The sequence below is a fragment of the Haemaphysalis longicornis genome, unplaced genomic scaffold (assembly GCF_048455015.1).
Source record: "Haemaphysalis longicornis isolate Haplotype H1 unplaced genomic scaffold, Haemaphysalis longicornis Haplotype H1 scaffold_13, whole genome shotgun sequence".
In the NCBI taxonomy this organism is placed as follows: domain Eukaryota; kingdom Metazoa; phylum Arthropoda; class Arachnida; order Ixodida; family Ixodidae; genus Haemaphysalis; species Haemaphysalis longicornis.
In genome coordinates this window covers 24481805-24498160 of record NW_027526233.1, presented here as the reverse complement: position 1 = coordinate 24498160, position 16356 = coordinate 24481805, and positions in this window count along the sequence as shown.

The window sequence follows — 16356 nt, the reverse complement described above, 5'->3', positions numbered from 1 at the left end:
CAGACCCTAGCAATGGCGATCCCACTTTCCAGAAGAAGGGGCTCAAGACCTCGGCAATACCAGGGCTGCTAATAGGTTATCACACCTAACGGAAACAAGCATGCAGGATCTTGGTGGTAGGCTAACGTCGTCACCGACAATTCGCAGGTGTATGGGTCGGTTGCCGGTACGTTCTGGTGTGTTATTGTTCGTAGAAAAACTCACCAAGCCTTCGCCGACGTCGATTACCGCATCATGATCGCGCAAGAAGTCCGTTCCTATATTAAGCTCTATGCAGCACTCCGGACGGACGAAGAACTTACCGACGAAGTCCGAGGCACCAATGCGTACCCTCGCGGTACATTTTCTGACAGGCGTCATTAGGTGACCCCCGGCAGTCCGAATCTGAGGTCCATCCCATGGGCTCTTGACCTTTCTGAGCCTGTCAGAGAGTTCCCGACTAATTATCGGGTAGTCCGCCCGGGTGTCCGCTAATGCGGTCATTTCGTGTCCGTCGAGAATAACTAAGTTCGGGCCGCGCGTTCACGTCGACGTCGAAGTTTTGGGCTGCCGGTTCCCCAACTGCCGGCTGTAGAGGGAGGCCTTGCCTCCAAGGCTGTGTCATCTAGTTTCCCCGCGGTGGCGTTGCAGACCGCCGGGTAGGTGGCCCTCCAGGAGTGCGGCGGCTGGGCGAAACTTGGGGAGCTGGGGACGGCGAACGCGATCGGCGGAGTGCTGCGGTAGCTCGACGCTCGGCGAGGTAGTCAGAAATGGCGACCGGTCATTCTCCGAATTGGGGCCGAACAGCGTTGGGTGAGAATCTAGGCAGTCCAATTTTACGGTAGGGGCACCGGGGATAAATGTTCCCTGGTTCGCCACAGTGATAACAGAGCGGCTGGTTGTCGGGAGTTCACCAAAGGTCGGTCTTGCGTATTTGGGGACGATAGCATTGTTGCGGACGGACCAAAGAGTTATTACGAAACTGCTGTTCGGCAGTAAGAGGGACTGCTTGTTGTGGCTAGCATTCGGCTGGGTGCGGCGGGTGGTATGGAAGAAGCGGAGTGGCAGGTCTAGTGGTTGCAGCGGGAGCCTGGACAGTGAGAGACGTGGCGTAGGAAAATGGGCATGGTGACGCTGGCTGCACTGCTGGTAGGGAAATCGCGTTGCGAATTTCATCGCGCACTATGTCGGCGATGGAGGCCTGTATGGGCCCCGATGGGATGATGCCGCATTTAGCGAGCTCTTCTCTCAACACCGCGCGGATGAGATCCCGAAGGCGGTTGTCGTCATCTGTGGCCATGACAGCAGAGATGCTCGAATATGTTTTGGCGCTCATGCGGTCGTATTGTCGGGAGCGCTGTTGTAGTGTATAACAGTAGCCTCGCGGATGAATTCTTGGACCGTTCGTGGCGGAGTTCGGACGAGACCGGCGAAAAGCTGTTCTTTTACGCCATGCATAAGATGGCGTAATTTTTTACATTCTGCCATGTCTGGGTCGGCTCGCTTGAACAGTCGGGCCATGTCCTCCGCGAACATAGCCACACTCTCGTTAGGTTTCTGAGTCCGTGCTTCCAGGAGACGCTGTGCTTGTTCGCGGCGGTCGGCATTGGCGAATTTCACTTGAACCTCGCGACGAAAGTCCTCCCAAGTGCGCAGGCTCGCTTCCCAATTCTTGAATCACGTTCTTACACCCTCCTCAAGAGCAAAATACGCATGTTGGAGCTTTTGGGTGGCACTCCAATTCCACTGGTTGAATGCAGCCACACACTCAAACTGTTCAAGCCAGTCCTCAACGTCTTCGTAATCCTCTCCGTTGAAGTGTGCGGGTTCGCGCGGCTGCTGAAACGTCACCGTAGTAGGCATTGCCTGCGCCATTACCTCTGGCTCAAAAGCGTGCCGTCTTGATGTAGACTCCAAGAGAGGGCCCTGTTCTGGAGGAAGGCCGAGTTTCCGGCGGCTACACCGATGAACGGAGTGTTGAAGGGCGAAGGTCTCTCTGGGCTAACGTCCGGGGGCGTACGGGGCATCGGAAGCACCCTCCACCAGTGTTGCGTCCTGTCAAACAGGGGCGCAGAGAAGTTGTCTTGGCGAAGACGCAGGGACAAAGTGTTTATTAGGCGAGGTGCCTAACTTTCCAGAGGAAACACACAGAGAGCACCGGTTGGTGGCTAGCAATATGGCGACAAAGAACCGAGCACACGAGCCGCTAGCTAATGCGCTCCTTCGTCGTCCTCTGCTGTGCCCATCTCATAGCACGTACCCACGCGGGGGATTAGCATGTCTGTCCTACTTAATAATGCTCTTATCCCACAGACTGGCACGTAACAATATGTTTATTTCTGATGTCTAACAGTAAAACAATCACAGATAGCCTTTATTTAAGTATAAAATACACCAGGAATAGTTTCTACAAAGAATAACCTTTGTTTCATTGAGCAATGTTTTTCTCTTATGAGCCAGTTTTTAATGAGGACGACTTTTTTTCTTGTGAAAATCATTCATTCGTCGGAATAGAACATATATAAACGACTTCATAATCAGATGGCTATACTGTCAGCCGCTCATATTAGTAATCATGGGTATAAACAGCTGGTATATAACGAACTATTATTTCTAAACCCAGGGAGTCAGGTAGCAGCCAAACAACGCTTGTGGGTGGAGCTCCTCCTGCATTCTTGCCCTGTTACCAACTACATTCTTCAGTTGTCGAAGCGGCCCGTTTTCTTTACTTTTTTCCCTTTTTGTTACTCCCTCACTGGAACCCATGTGCTCGCAGCATGGTCAGCCTCAATCGTCTTTGCCCCTTTCTTTAAAAAGCCTTTTTTGTGTGCACGTACGAACCCACCACGAGCTGCCGAAAGAGAAAAAAGAAAAAGCAAAAACGCCCGTCTGTGCGAGATTTCGGCGCACGTTAAAGATCCCCAGGTGGTCAAAATTAATTGGGATCCCTCAACTACGGCGTGCCTTATCGCCTGGGTTGCGTCGGCGCGTTACACCCAACAATCAATGTATGTATGTATGTATGTATGTATGTATGTATGTATGTATGTATGTTTGTATGTATGTATGTATGTATGTATGTATGTATGTACAGGTGCCGTCAAAAGTAATTGGAGCACGGGAGCTGTGGCCGAACCGCATAGGAGCGCCGTATAGCTGCACCGGCGGTAAACGAAACGAGCAGAACACGCATGCGCGCCATCCGACGATGATAGCCCATCTATACTTCCCAACCAACTTATTTTAACTCGGCTTCTAGCATTATTCGCAGCATACTGGTCTCAGCGAGGCCGCTGGTACATGTATGTATGTATGTATGTATGTATGTATGTATGTATGTATGTATGTATGTATGTATGTATGTATGTATGTATGTATGTATGTATGTATGTATGTATGTATGTATGTATGTATGTATGTATGTATGTATGCATGCATTTATGTATGTATGTATGTATGTATGTATGTATGTATGTATGTATGTATGCATGTGTGTAGTTATATATGTATAGGTGCCGTCAAAAGTATTTGGAGCACGTGAGCTGTGGCCGAAACGCATAGGAGCGCCGTGTAGCTGCATGTATGTATGTGTGCATGTATGCATGTATGCAATGCATGTAGCATGTATGTATGTATGTAACACAGAAATAAGAGTTGGCAGTCAAGAAGACCTCGGAAAGCAAGGGGGAGGATGTGGCAAGTCATTGAAACAGATAAAGAATTTCGAAAGAAAGAAAGTGGAGAAAAATGCCCGCCAGGTGGGATCCGAACCCACGACCTCCAGAATACCGGTCTGGTGCGATAACCACTACGCTACCGGCGGGGCGATTTTCCTCTCCACTTTCTGGGGTATTTATGTTTAGGTATTTTTGTTTCCTGTGCTTGGGGGTGGTAGCCAGCGCCACTCGGACTACTCGGGGTGAGGGGGACCTTCTTTTTAACCCCCGGGCCGTGACTCCAGTGTCTACGGCATGTCGAGAATGGTGGACCAGCGTTGAACCCTCTTAAGCTTCTTCTGGCACCAAGACAGCCAGAACACAAGCCCTCATATGCATGTAGCGAATCAAAATAGGAAATGAGGGAGTAAAGATGTAGTGTGGTTTGTTTCACCGAAGTCCGGTGTCGATCAGGAGCCCAATCGCCCGGGCTCCGGTTGATTTGGCAGGGGGCTGGCAGGGCGATGGTGTTGAGGTCCTTGGAGATGGCGGTCGAATTGATGAACTCGAGGCGTTCGGGTTGATTAAATGAAACGAAGAGTTTATATACAGATATTTACAGTAGGGAAACTGAGTACATGAGTAATGAAAAGAAAAAAAAATGTCGTTTTAAATCGGGCGCCATCAGCTGCAAAGGGTTCGCACAACATCCGACCGATGGCGACGAGTGTACTGGCCAGTAGAAAGACGCAGGGAAACATCCCCCTCGCGAGGGGCACGATCAAATGCAGAGTATTTCCGGGGGCGCACGACGTTAAATAGTTGGCGTTACGTTAATGTTGTTGCACTTGTGGCAACTGCTGACGAGAGAGCGCTCGTCAGCAGTAATGTGAATGAGTCAACGATATATGGCGCGTTCGTACTGTCGCATTCTGTGTCGGCTTTGTGGGGTAGTGGGTAGAGCGCCATGTACATTGCGTTCCGCCTGCAGGGTGGAGGGATCAAATCCTGGCGCCGGATAGTATTTTATTTTTTTTAAGTAGTAGGGACAACGACGGTGCGCACTACGAACTTCAACGCGGGCGACATCGTGAGTTACTGAAATACTCTGCATTAAACAGGCGCAACGCTAGCCAGCATAGCCACTCCCCAAGCGGAAAGGTGATAGTTGCCCCTTTGTTTATTTTGCCCGCGATGCATGCCAAGAATGGCGGACCGGTAGGCCGCGTATGCGCAAATCGCTATTGAAAAAGTTCATTTTCTTTCAAGATGCCATGTGCTTTAAGCCTGGTTGATTGATCTGAATCACGCGCCACGCACGTTGTGCTGTAGCGACCAAGACATTGAGTAGGAAGCAGGCGGCACCACTTCGGCACTATGCTGTAGTTATCACTAACCGATCGAGTTGCGTCACGGTATAGCGTCCTTAATAAACATGCACCAGGGTTGCCTCCAAAAGCGGCGCGGTGCACAGTGCCCCGAGACGGTGCGCACTGGCACGCAGTTATAATGGAGGACAAACTGAGCGGTCCTACCCAACTGCCATCTCGTTAGCTATGAAAGCAATTCATAAATGCTTTCACAATGACAATAAAGTTGCAGAATATGACACGGAGCTACTAAAAAGAGATATTTATTAAGAATCAAGCATTTTATGTACCAAAAAAACCATATCTTTCTCAAACTGCAAAAAGAAATAAATATAGCTGAATTGTTCTAGGGCAGAGGGCGCTTTGCGAATACTCTCTTTGTCTACTTAACGCAATTGTAAACGTACTCGCGCGAGCACTCCGATTATTGAACAGGTTTCAAACTTTAAAACGCCACCTTTTATAATTTTTTTATACTGAGAATACCTTTTTCTCATAACTAATTGAGGCTGCTATCTGAGAAATGTTTTTCTAAGCAAGTATAACGAGACTATTGGACGATGCTTTACATAAATGCTGTGTTGGAAAAGAAAGATAAAACTGTTTGTTGTGCTGTTGCATATATGACAAATAGAGAAATAAAGCAGCTGCAATAAATATAATTGCAGTTTTGAAGTACGCAAGGAAGGATCTCTGTAAAGTAAAAAAATATAGGCACCCTAACTTGGCAACAAAAGACAAAGTGCTTTCGGGGAATTTACATTTAAAGGGGATTTATATTTCTGTGATTTTTAATTAGATATGGTATTTGATATCAATTGCCCTGTAACTGCGTCAATAAATTGTAAATATCAGTAACTGGAAGCATATCTGGCTGCATTTTGTGTAATACATAAATCTGATGGTGTCAAATGGGTGTTGTTCATGCCATATAAAGAAGCATCTAGCGCCAGATACGGTGGGACAAGGCGCCATATATGGTTTGGCCGGGCCATACACGGCTGTACTTGTCGCCATATACGGGTTGGCTGGGCTATAAATGGCTATAATTGGAGCCATATATGGGTTGGACGCGACATATATGGCTCTACGTGGGACCGTATATGGCCATATTTGGCGCGATATATGGGCTGAACACGCCAATATGGCCCTATTGGCTGCCATATATGGCAAGTGATCGCCATATATGAACACATATATTACTATATATGGCCACACATAATTTATATATGGGTCAAATATGGCTTTTTTGTAAGGGACAGTCTCCTGGTTGTTGAATAGTGGAATGCTCGGTATACCGTCACCAGCTGTGCCAGCAAACGATGCCAGCACATCAAAGCGGCTCAGACATGTTAACTAGTGCTGTCACCAACTTCGTTTCGTTTTACGCTACAAAAAAGGGTGGCCACAGATTATTGTCAGTGTCACAAAATCTAAGGATGAGGAAGAATTTGTACACGGGAATTTAAATGTTGCCTAGTAAGAAATAAAACCGAATCTATCTTGCTTAAAACAGCAATTTTTAATTTACCTCTATGTTTTCGCGGTTCTGTCACCTGTGCAAAGGATGCGGGCAAACCCGCCATGCACCACGGTTAAATGTTAGAAAAAATTGTAGGAAGATCACACTAACACATCAGACTTCAAGGTAGCGAAGCTCTACGCAACCTTCACAACCAGCACGGAGGGTAAAGTCCACGACTGCGACCAGTTTGCTTCCTCCTCGCTGCCGCAACGACCTTTACTCCATAATTCTTGTTATAAGTGTAATCGTCTTTCATTTTTGGAAGTGATAATCATTGAACATCACCTTGGAAGGGCGTATGCTATGTTGTATCTTTCTCGTTCCGAGCGCATGTTGCCAGGATTATTTCGAATGCTGGGGTATTTGTCGTTCCGAGAAAGTGTTGCCATGATTACGGTGTACGCTGGAGGTTTCTTGGCCAATATTACACGATCTCTCTATGTGGGTTTGCTTGGCTTGACAAACGTGCACCTGGGATGGTGCGCGGGCGTCGCGAGGCACGCAAACACGATCGTTAGGCATTTTCTTTGATATTTAATTAAGGCCCGCGCGCGCTCATGTGTGCCCGCTAGGCAATATCTTGGTAAGTTTAACTGCTCACACGAAAATTAGAATTTGCTAAATAGCTTCGCTGTCAAAACTCGCACAAAAATGTTTAAGTTTGTCTTTCCAGAGGACACTCACGTGAGACTCTTGGGCATGGCCCTACTAGGAGGTGGCAAAGGAGTTCCCAGAATCGCCAAAACACAGATAATCTTTAATGAATTTAGCCACATTGTAAGGCGCCTCTCCGTGGTAATAGCAGGAGTGAGAGAAGAAACCCTAAGACTTACGCTGGCAGTGATTAGGAGCCGGATATCGTAGAGCGTGCCTTGACACAACCGTACCTTTACCAAAGAAAACCTCATAAACGCCTTCATCAGGACAGCATATTGTGACGGTCGCCAAACCTTCCTCGAATTCGGTCTTAATAACACCTTTGTATACATCACGAAATCGCCTCTTCCAACGCTAAGGATGCGGCTGCAAAAAAAGAAATTAGGATGGGCTGTCGCATGCAAGAAATCCCCCCTCCTCCTACGGAAAAGAACTGTTAGCCGTGAAAGAGATGTCACCGATCCAGCGACTCCTCATAAAACTCTTGTTGTGCACGGGGTTTTGGCATCTCGGCGTTTCGGTGATTCTACCACCATATGCCTTTACAGAAACTTTTCTTCAAAATTTAGAAGAGCCCCCAGCAATGCATGAATATATATGGCAAGGCTGTAACAGAACGGTAGGTACTAAAAGGGGGGAGGGGTCGGCATGCTTTCTCAACAGGGAGCCAATTGGCACCGAGTAAACAAAACTGCGAATAACATATATGCGTTAAGGGCGCAATAGCGGGAAGAGAAACGCTGTTGGGAGTGGCCTAACTGTGGTCAGGTGATGACAGGGAGGTTAGAGAAAAGAATAAAAAACTGGTAGGATGCATTAGGCGGGACCTCCATCAGTTAACACATTCGGGAGAAGTGATTCTAGTGGGAGACATGAATGCTCACATTGAGCACCTGGACGAATATACAGACCGCAACGGCAAACTCGTACTAGATATGTGTGAAGAACATAATCTCATTGTAGTAAACAGAGAGAACAAATGATGAGGGACAAATTACTTGGGAACGAGGGGAAAACCAGTCCAGTATAGACTACAGCCTCCTTTCAGGAGGAGTCTATGAAAGCTTGACTCTAATGGAAATAGATGAAATAGGCGCCCACAGATTAGGAAGTGACCATAAACGGATAGCATTGATTTTGGAAAAATGGAAGGTTGAAACCAGGAAACGGTGGTACACGACTTGAAATTAAATGATCAGCAAATTGAAAATATTGCCAAAGGCCTGGAGACTGAAATCGAGAGGCAACCTATGAAAGATTGGGAATACAGCGAACTGATTGGTTCCTTTCAAGGAAAGATAAGGAACGCGAAAGAACGCAACTACTGGAAAGGAAAAAGAAAACCTGGATGCTGGTGGAACAAGGAAATCAAGGAAGCTTTAACACAAAGGCAGCAAGCCTCTATAGAGCACAGGGAGGCCAAGTGAGTGGGAATGAAAACCGAAGAAATTACTTTAAAGTGGAATTGGTACCGCCTTAAGAAGCTGGAAGTACAAAAGCTTGTAGAGCCAAAACGTAAACTAGAAAGTGAGCGATGGGTCTCGAATTTATGAACAAAGGATATAGGCGCGCCGAGGAAGATTTGGAATCATGTAAAAGAACTAAGGAAAAACACCGAAGAAGTACAAAGTCATGTCATGAACGGCGAAGGCCAGGTACGAAAAGAGGAAGAAGCGGTATTTCACATACGCTGAATGATACAAGAGAAGTTCACAAGAACGGAGAGAGGGCTACAGCATTCAGGGAGTGTGGCGAGCGAAGTGCGTACAGAACTGTAAAAAAGCCGCAGAAAATGTTCCGGCTAATACGGCAACTGCGACGGATGAACTTCCTATACGGCTGTTCAACCTACTGCGTCTAAAAAGCAAGGCACAACTGATTCGAGCAATAAAAAAAGTGATAAAAACTAAGCACGTACCGTACAATTGGCGTAAGAGCAGAATGAAGATGATATATAAAGGTAAAGGATACACGGTTGATGCCAATTCGTACAGGCCTATTACAGTTACCTCAGTGGCATACAGGCTGGCAATGCAAGCCATAAAAGCAGAACTACAGGAGTGGATAGAGGGGAATAGCATACTGGGAGAACTACAAAATGGTTTCAGACGAGACAGAGGCTTACCAGTATGGATAGCATTTCTCGATATAAAGGGAGCCTACGACAACGTAGATGGAGAAATTCTATGGAGATTGCTTGAGCGGGAGGGATTAGGCCAGGACTTTCTACAGCTATTGCAGGAAATTTACAATGAGCGCGAGGTGCAAATTATCTGGGAGGACCAAACGTGCACGGAACTGGTAGTTCCAAATAGAGGTTTAAAGCAGGGTTGTCCTCTGTCGCCATTGCTGTTCATGCTGTACATGGCTAGACTAGAAAGAAAGCTTGAAGGTAGTAAAATAGGTTTCAATCAATGTTATGGCCGCAATGAAGAGGAAGTAAAACAACATATACCGGGATGATATATGCAGATGACGTATAACCACTAGCAGATAGCAAACAGTGTCTGCAATCGCTCACAGATATCTGTGGGGAAAAAGCCACTGAACTGGGGTTAGAGTTTAGCACAGCAAACTCGGGAGTTCTACTTTTTAATGACAACGCTGTAACGAATCACTATTCATTCAAAAAGCAGCAATACCGTGGGTAAAGGAATACAAATATCTGGGCATATGGTTAAACGCATGTCAGGCGTATATAAAAACTCATGAGGAGCATTTAGGAATGAAAGGCAGGTTAAACGCCTCTATCATGAAGCACAGAGAACCGTGGGGATATAACAGATATGAAGTAGGGAGAGGAACCTGGAAAAGAGCAATGGTACCAGCACTCACCTTTTCAAACACAGTAGTTCGTGTCAAATCAGACATTCAAACAGGGCTAGAAGGCGGTAGGTCGATTGGCATTAGGAGCACACAGTAAAACAACAAATGAGGCAATGCAGGGAGACATGGAATGGACATCCTTCGAAGTGACGGAAGCACAGAGCAAAATATGTTTTGAAGAACGACTGGAAAATATGGATGATCAGATATGTGCGGCCAAAGCGTTACGGTATCTTTACATGAAAAGCGTGGACACACAATAGAGTAAAAGAACCAGAAGGCTAAGGACAAAGTATATGAAACCTCGAAGTGCAGGGGAAACGACACAGTCAATAAAAATCAAGTGAAATAAACAGAGACAACAACATGGAAAAAGAGGGTGTATGCGAAGAAGTCGTTTGATATCTACAGGATGGGGAAGCAAGAGATCACAAGAGCAAAATTATTCTATAATACCATAAGGAGTGCATTGCTTTTTGAAGCCAGAGCGGGTTGCTTGCGGACAAAAATGCTTATCCGCGAGCCGGTGCCGGAAGAACTATGCACAGGCTACGGAAATGAGCCGGAAACCAGCAACATATTGTCACGGAGGGCAAAAGTATCCGTCCAGTCCTCAGTGATGGGGCCATCCAGCTTCCGGAAGCTATTGGCTATAAGGTTAGCGGAAAAGTGAATTGGTAGAGGTTAGTAGCGGTTAGTAGTAGAGGTTAGTAAAAGAAGGTTAGAATGTTGGTGGGAAAAGAGCAGAGAACATTCTGGGAAGACATGCGTACAAGAAAGTCAGACTAGCACAAAAATTGCGTAAAAGTAAGTTCTTTATTTTAACATTATTTTTTTATTTATTGTGTTTTTATTTTTTTGGCGAGGTGATTGTACAGCGGCGTTGCGACTAAGGCCGCTGGGCAACGCCAGCCCGTTGCAAACATGAAGGCTCTAAGCATCATCATCATCATATGTGATGTCACTCAGAATAAATGTTCTTTTGGCTTGACTAACTCGAGCGCACGTCTCCGGCTTCGCCCATTCGGGGCCGTCGCCAATGCGACGCCAAAATAGAAGAGCGTACATAAGAACCGTCCAAAATATAAGCGCTCGTCTTTCAATGTTGTGTGAGTCGCCGAACAGTCCTCAAGTCATATTTAGCCGTAGTGAGTGCCAAACCGTTCAGCAGAACGCAATAGAGAGTCGACTACGCGGATGACCGCAGAGAATAAAACGGCCAACATGGCAGTCATGTAGTCGGCGTGCATTAACTTTGAGGCAGCAAATACATCCAGCTACCTGTAACCGTGTGGCAACAATCCAAGATATCGCCCAATGGCACAAGGTATTTCTTGCACCAGGTTTATATAAACTTCAGAAGGCAAAGTAAAGCGGCACCCTTCCGTTAATTATCTTCTAAAGATGGCTGACAGCCGCGAAGCACCTCCATTCATGCCGGAACCGGGGAGGACTGCATTTCATGTAGCGATGGTACCACTCGTTCGAAACAAACCTTATCGTAGCAGGCGGTGAAAACTTCACTCCGCAATGCAAAGAAGCGCTTTTGAAGACCTTTTTGAGAACAAAAGTATATCGAATTGCGCACATGATCAAGCCAACCAGACCGGAGGGCGCAAGCGATGACAGCGAGTACAAGTATCTGGTTCAGGGCCTCGCGGCTTATTTTGACGGGTCTACTTACAGCCGGCCAACCATATGCAGTTTTGAAGTTTTACAGTCCCGATGACCATAAGGCAGTAGTCGTTAACCAGCTGAGAAAACGCGCAAATTCATCACGACAAGGATTCTACGCTGATGTCAAGGTGATGGCACTCTCCCTTCTGGTAGGCACAGGCTCGGCTGTCTCAATTCTATCCGAAGAAATTTTTCAACATTACTTTGCTCCGCAGATATCACGCGAAGTTCTACCACGAATTTGTAAAGATGGTTCGGATGGTATCATATCTGTGTCAGGATGCTTCGCAGCTAATGTTCGTTTATAGATATTCAGGAACCTATCATAGGTAATGTTGTGCCAAAAGGAATATGTCTCCTGGCCATGAATGCCATTTATGCACTCCGTCTGATACTTAAAGAAGACGAGCCTCGATGCTCTTAAATAGCTACAGCAGCTTTGAACCACAAAAAACAGCATGACAACGGCACTCTTGTAAAGGATGGCAAGACAATATAAAGGCATATTGTCACGAAGACAAGGACGATGCAGTTGTCTTGAATGAGAAACACGTTTATTAGAGCAAACATGTGCTCCCCTAACAACTTAAAATAATGCACAGGCGGCGAAGCAGCGGTGCACAAAGTGACTTGCGTCGGCGAGCGTCGCAGAATCGAATGCCCCAGCATCGTCACTGCAGGCTTTTTATCTTTCCGCGCGCGTGGTTCCCGAAACGTCGATTCCCATCGAGAACATAGTAGATCCAAGAAGATTATTCTGGGCTGTTCACGTTAGATCGGAATGCTCTCCCTATCACAACAGATAACACATGCGGCACAGAAAGAAAGAATGGAACACGCGCTTCCCTTGGCGCAGAGATAACACAGACCGGCGCAGCCGGGCGGTAAAAGCAAAACACAAATAAACAAACCAAATGTATGGTTCGCGGCATTACCCCCCTCTAAGAGTGCATCGACCCGATGCTAACATAAGCGACAGTCCGAAAAAATGAAAATAAAAGTTCGTCATCGTCCGTAGAAAGGTTTTAAGCGAACCACGTGGACAACTTCAGGCCGCGTGCGTTGTCGTGATGTGCCGGAGTCACCATCGGAGATTACTTCGTAGGTAACTTGGCCAACACGTCGTAGAATCTGGTAGGGTCCGAAATACCATCGCAGGAGCTTTTCACTGAGTCCGCGTCGTCGGATGGGAGTCAATGCTCACACACGATCCCCTGGTTGGTACTCGGCGTCTCGGCGTCGGAGGTTGTAGCGGCCTGCATCCACCAGCTGCTGGTCCCTTATGCGAACTCGAGCGAGCTGGCGGGCCTCCTCCGCACGTTGAAGATAACCGTGGACGTCGGCGTTGAGGTCTTCATCAGCTGCGTCAGCTGCGTCAGCTGCGTCGTCTCCTGGATAGCCGTGTTTTACGCAAACGTGACATACGGGAGCACTTCGTCACAAGTCTTATGTTCAACGTCAACGTATATTGACAGCATATCTGCGAGTGTCTTGTTCAGATGTTCTGTTAGTCCGTTCGTTTGGGGGTGGTACGCCGTCGTTCATCGGTGATCCGTGTTGCAGTAGCGTAATACTCCTTGCATCAGCTCCGCAGTAAATGCCGTTCCGCGGTCTATGATTAGGACTTCTGGGGCTCCATTTCGCAGCACAACTTGGCTTATAAAGAACTTCGCCACTTCTTGTGCAGTCCCCTTCGGAAGAGCGGTGGTCTCTGCGTAGCGCGTCATGTAGTCTGTCGCTACGACAATCCACTTGTTCTGTGATCGTGACGTAGGGAACGGGCCTAAAAGGTCCATTCCAATCTGTTGAAATGTTCTCGATGGGACGGCGATCGGTTTCAGAAGTCCGGCGGGTCTTGTCGGCGGCGTCTTTCGTCGCTGCCAGTCACGCAGCTCCGGACGTAGTGGGTGACGTCAGAGGTAAGGCCGGGCCAGTAGTACCTCGCCTTGATTTTTCCAATAGTGCGGGCTGTGCCCAGATGTCCGGAAGACGGGTCGTCGTGGCACGCTTCCAAAACTTCGCCACGAAGGTCTGTGGGGATGACGACAAGGTAATTCGCTCTTGTTCCGGGGCTGAAGTTCTTCTTCACGAGGACGAAGTTTCTCAGGCTCAATGCTGGTAAGCTGCGTTTGAAGGTCCTAGGAACGGCAACGTTGCATCCCTCGAGGTACTCGATTATGACGCGTAAGTCGGGGTCGGCACGCTGCTGGGTGGCTAGGTCGCTAACCGTCACGATCCCGAAGAACGCGCTGTCTTCATCAGAGTCTTGTGGTGGTGGGTCGAAGGAGGCGCGGGACAGGCAGTCGGCGTCGGGGTGTTTCCTGCCGGATTTATAAACGACTGTAATGTCGAATTCCTGCAGGCGCAAGCTCCACCGCCCAAGACGGCCAGAGGGGTCCTTCAAATTGGCGAGCCAACACAGCGCATGGTGGTGTGTTACAACCTTGAATGGCCTTCCATACACGTATGGGCGAAATTTTGAAATGGCCCATATAATAGCCAGGCACTCTTTTTCGGGGGCAGAGTAGTTTTTCTCCTCCTTCGACAGACAACGGCTGGCATAGGCGATTACCCCTTCGCAGCCGCTTTACTTTTGGACAAGGACGGCACCCAAGCCTATATCACTGGCGTCCGTGTGCATTTCCGTTTCGGCATTTTCGTCGAAATGAGCGAGCACGGGCGGGCTTTGCAGGCCTTTCTTAGCTCGCAGAATGCTTTTTCTTTGTCGTTTTCCCAGCTGAAAGGGGTGCTATCTTTCGTTAAGCGCGTGAGTGGCTCTGCAATGGGTGTGATGTTTGCGACGAAGCACCGGTAGTACGCGCACAGCCCGAGAAATCTTCGCACGCCCTTCTTGTCTTTCGGCCTTGGTAAGTTTGCTATGGCTAAAGTTTTTGCCGGGTCAGGTAGGACTCCCGCGGCGTTGACGACTTGGCCCAAGAACTTGAGTTCCCCGTATGCGAAACGGCCCTTTCCGGCTTCAGCGTAGACCCCGACGTACGAATGGCCTCGTGTACAGACTCCAACCTTGCATGGTGTTCGTCGAAAGTCCGGGCGAATACCACTACGTCGTCGAGGTATACGAGGAAGGTGTGCCACTTAAGGCCAGCTAGCACAGTGTCCATGACTCTTTGAAACGTCGCTGGTGCTGTGCACAGCCCAAAAGGCATCACCTTGAACTGGTATAGGCCGTCCGGGGATAAAAATGCAATCTTCTCTCGGTCTCTCTCGTCCTCTTCAATTTGCCAGTAGCCGATCTTCAGGTCATATATGAGAAGTACTCTGCGTGGCAGAGGTGGTCGAGGGCGTCGTCGATTCGGGGGAGGTGTTACACGTCCTTTTTCGTGATTTTGTTCAGTCGCCGGTAGTCAACGCAAAACCTTAATGTGCCGTCTTTTTTCGTTACGAGTACGACGGGCGCAGCCCAGGGGCTTTTCGATGGCTGTATATTGTCGTCGCTGAGCATGTCGTCGACTTGAGTCCGGATGTCTTCCCGTTCGTGTGAAGAGACGCGGTACGGTGCCTGTCGGGTAGGTCGGGCTCCATCTTCGGTTAATATTCGGTGCTTCACTACAGGGGTCTGACGTTGTTTTACGCTCGACGAAAAACATTCGCTATAGCGACGCAGCAAAGCCAATAATTTGTTCCGTTGTTCTTGCGGTAGCGCCAGATTCACGTCGGAGGGCTGCGGGAGCTTGAAGGTTTCTACGGGTGTGCGTTCAAAGTCGGCGACATCGATCACGTCACTTGCTTCTTGCGTTTCTTCGAGGAAGGCCATTGCCGCGCCCTTGTTTAAATGCTGGTACTCCTCGGTGAAATTAGTCACGAAAATGTGGGATTGGTGTTCCTTGAAGCGCGCAATGCCTCTTGCGACAGACACACCACTGTCGAGAAGTACCCTTTGATCAGTGTCTACGATAGCGTCGACGTCAGGAGCAGCATCTTCACAGTAGACTGCGACCATCAAGCTTGCGCGGGGTGCCAGGGTGACATGATCATTGGCAATCCTTACAGGAGCACGTCGTTCGGGGTTCGGTTCTGGCGTCATGGAGGCATGGAGGGAAAAGTTATTGACTTAGTCTGCAGATCGAGTATTGCACCGTTGTCCATCAAAAAGTCCATTCCAAGAATTACGTTGCGGTAGCAGTTAAGCAGAACCCCGAACGCCGCAGGGTACGTGGTGCCGCTTATGGTGACGCGCGATGTGCACGTTCCACTTGGCATCACGAGGTGGCCTCCTGCTGTGCGTATGTGAGGACCGTCCCATCTGGTCATAACTTTCTTCAGTCTAGACGCAAATGGTCCCCTCATTACCGAATAGTCAGCTTCCATGTCTACGAGGGCGACTACGTCAAAGCCGTCGATGGACACCTTGACGTCAGATGCAGTCTTCCTCGAGTTCCGGGTTCGTCGGGGCGTCGTATCTCTGCTTGTACGTGTTGACGGTCGGGCACTGTGCATCATCGTTGTCGTCGTCTTCTCAACGGACGTCTCGGTCAGGTCTGGTACGCGTCGCGCCGTCTACCTGTCGTCGTGTTCGGCAGTATCGTCAGGGTTAGGTCGGGTCGTCGGGATGAAGGCATGTCGTGAATCACTGTCTTCACCGCGTCCTTGCGTCGTTGAAGGGTTTCCAGTTTTTCGCCGTTGAGCAACTTCACTTCCAGAAGTG